This window comes from Rhipicephalus sanguineus, chromosome 5, assembly GCF_013339695.2.
Source record: "Rhipicephalus sanguineus isolate Rsan-2018 chromosome 5, BIME_Rsan_1.4, whole genome shotgun sequence".
In the NCBI taxonomy this organism is placed as follows: Eukaryota; Metazoa; Arthropoda; class Arachnida; order Ixodida; family Ixodidae; genus Rhipicephalus; species Rhipicephalus sanguineus.
The window spans coordinates 91,853,154-91,856,943 of NC_051180.1; positions in this window are offsets into that span (position 1 = coordinate 91,853,154).

Genomic DNA, 3,790 nt, shown 5'->3' on the forward strand with positions numbered 1-3,790 from the left:
CGGCAGCGACGATCAGCCTCACGTATCGAGCACTGGCGCGAAGATCGGCACCCGTGTCCACCGGACGACTTCACAAACGAGAGGGTGCCACTCCAAGATCTCGGAGCGAATAGTGTCGCTTCCAAACGCGGCAACTTAAACCCGTACACAAAGCAATCTAACTTGTATTCTGACCTTTCCAGTACTCGTAGTTAAAATACCGGCGCAAATTTTCTTCGTGAAGGACATTATTAAAGAGTACGCGTGACCGAACCATTTCCATCTCGTTGATAGAAATGGTTCTTTGTTTTATAATGCCGCACGCTTATGCGGAGTCAAAGGGAATGATGACGATGAACCTAAGATCACTGGCACTTGAACACATTCTAGGAACTGGTCCAGAACGATTTTAATATATCCATATTAGAACTAGTGAAATCAGTTTGAGTGAATAGATTTTCTTTGTGAACATTATTAATCATTTTTATTCAACTATTTTGATGAAACACTTCAAATAAAATAACGGAAAACCATTGAAAATACATCAGCTGAGAAGAAACGGATGGCTTTCGCTTTCTAGTCGTCTTAGGCGAATGCATGCGCTACCCTGTGGGTTTTTCTTGCTTTCTGATAGTTAAAAAAATTCCTAGTAAGCCTCACCGGCTGTAGCTACGCTTGTCCTTCCTCTTATTCCATTGCAGAAAAAAAATCGCAGCACTCATTCAGAGAGAAGTGGCGCGCTTTCAACCAACTATAGAAAAGGAAAAAGGAATAACGAGCGATGCCTTGGCGAACCATTTCGTTTCCAGCCTCCGCGACGTCACGCTCTGGTGAGGGCTCCGTTAGAAAAATTGCGTTTTACATTTCCTGCATTGGTTCGAAAACGCTTCTGAGCATCTGCACTCCACGCTCTCACCTGTTTACCCCGCGAGCGCGTCATTCGCAGAGACGCCCATTTGCAGCACAGCCATATTCACAGTCTTTCAATGTGTACTGGTCCACGGGAACAGAACAACCGCCACGCGGTGCGTAATTCTTGTTTACATCCAGGGTATGCCGAACGTGACAAGCCACGAGCAGTGGCGAATCGGGCAACAGCGCGGCGCGTTATATGCATGACAGTGCCGCGTCAGAAAAAGAGAAAACACATTTCAATCGGCGCCACCATTCTGTTTCTATAGTAAAGCATTTCCTTTGAATGTTGGGACCCGTGTCACAAATGTTTCTAGCATTTCTTGGCTTTTACTTTCGGGCGTGCGCGGTGCCGTATCCGAGGCGTAATCTCCGCTTGAAAACGTTAGAGTAGGTTGAACCAAAAAATTTTCGTCCGCAAACTGACGCTGTCGCATCCAACGGCCTGTCTGTATACCTCAGTCTTTAAATCATCCTCCTTCTTGTTTTACTCTAGAACGCACAATGACAAGTTTATTCCGTTTATCTCTGCTTTTCTTTCCCTTCTTCTTCGCTTCCATATCCAAAGCTGTTCGTAAAACCGTCGCTGCAAGCGAAGTCGTCTCTGTTTCTCCATTCGAGCGAACGGAAATCCTGTGCTCCTGCTGGATAAACAAAGGGAAGCGGGCGCGCAACGTAGGGCGGTGCCCAGTACAGCGAGTTGAGAGACAGATTTTGCAGATTTGGGGAGCTTACCTCCGGGAATTAAACAAAACGTGTACTTTCTGAGAAACACTGTCTTGAGAACACGAAACGAAATTGGTATAGGCGTGTTTTTATTCGCTGAATGTCGAAACAAGGGGATGCTAAGGATTTCACGGGCGAGCAAGCAGCGGTAAAACCTGTACTGTTGACTTGGAACGTCGTTGCTAAGGGGCGAAAAACATTTTTTATAACGACGCTGAAATGGAGTGAATAAAGAAGCGATGAAGAAAAAAGAAGTGCTTGTTCGCATTTCGTCCCCGTCACAATAGCAGTCACCGTGGCCGGGAATGAAACCCCGGTCCTCAAGCATAGAGGTGTGACGCCTTACTTGATAAACTACCACGCGCGGTCCGATGGTATTAAAGCGCGCATTAAAGTGTCCTCATTGTGTGCTACGAACTCGTGACTGCGCTCTCTCCTAGCTAAGGCAGTAGCCTCAATTGCTTCATCCTTCGCCAAAACAGAGATCTTGATGCTCCAAACCATTACTGCGTCGTTTGCGGCTGGGCATCGTCGTCCACGCCTTCAGTCTTCTAATCCGCATGATGGACAATTTCTGACACTGTTTCAAGAGGCCGTAGTACGTATTCTGATCTAATGCGCTTCTTCTGATGACAAATGACAGTCTACCTGCATGTTGTTTTGATCCGCTCGTAAAACTTGCTCGGTTACTTTGCTCAACAAAGGTTGAAAAAAAGAGGAGCCATTCCACTTTGTGCACGTGGATGACCCGCGAGGCTGTGTAGCACACGACACAGAGGTGACACATAATTTCGAACCAGAGCCAGTCACACACCCTGTAACTATATCCGTAATTTGTGTACAAAAAGCCCCTTTGAATTTTACGTATGCTCCTTTAAAGTTTTCCAATTGAGCAGCATGCTTCTTTTGCCGCGGCATGCGTCCCCTTGCCCTTTAATTCTGTGCCATATACTTTGGCGTTTGACGCCCGTGTGTTCTCTTTCTCTTTTTTTTTTTAGTGGACCAGTCGTGATTAGTGGGGTTTCCGCAGTTTATTTGGCACTTACGTTCCTGCTCGCTATAGAACGGAAGGCCCTCCCCAAATACAGCTTGCCCGTGAGACACTTTCCGCAACTTGTGCGTGTGGCATCATTATTACACGAATGACCCGAAACAGCAAACCTATCCTAAATGTGTACGTAACAGCAGTGCACACTCGTCAACCTTTATTCTGATTGACTGTCACATTAATAAACAAAAACATATTTGGGCATACATGTTTCCGAGTCAAAACGCACTTGTAGCGTGTGATGTGTTTCAAAATACTTTCACCGCGCGGGTGTCTTTAGTATGTGCCAGAAAAGAAATTGTTTTGCTCGCCAGTGAATCGTGCTTAGCAAGTATAGGATCAAGAAGTAAAAGATAAAAAGAAATGTGGGAGGGAATCTACAGAAAAAGAAAATTATTTCGAAGAGTCGGCACCTGCCCTGTGGTACCATGAAAAACAAGACTAATCTTTTTACACTGTGTAGTTACTGTTACTATCCAGACCTGAAAAGTCGGCACTAAGAGAAAAGGGGGACCAGAGAAGATAATTCACTGCGGGCAGTTTACAACGGAAGCGAGCTGTTCTCTGTGCTAAACGGACAAGAATACGGACTCGTGGCTGAGGTGTCCCTCTTCGCTTCCACGTGGTGCTCCCTAACGAATAATATTGGCCTCGAGGAGTTACGGAGTCGCCCTCTATCGGACGCGCCTCGATTGCGTGCTAGGCAGGATACCGCCGGCGCGCTCCCCATAGGTTTTGCTGTCGGCGCTCTACAAAAACACCTCGCGGAAGCCCTCCAGGGCATTTCTGTAAGTACTTTCGAAATGAACTGTGTTCTTTAATGTCAAAATAATCATTTTAGACGAACTGAAAGCACAAGATAGTCTACAGTCGCTGTCTCTTTGCAGAAAACCGAACACCCGCTTCACGCTGTCACCGCGTTGCGGACCCCTGAACCGGCTTCTTGCGTGAAATGTAGTCACTCGCTGAGTGCAAACTATGTGAAATATCTCGTTAGAGTAGACTGCCTGTATAACCAAACAGAGCATAACAGAAAGAAGCCTCAAGCCAGCGATCGCACGGGTTCGCAACGACTGACGGTGCCTCTGCATGTATGAGCGTCTGCATGTATGTTCGTAGTGATGG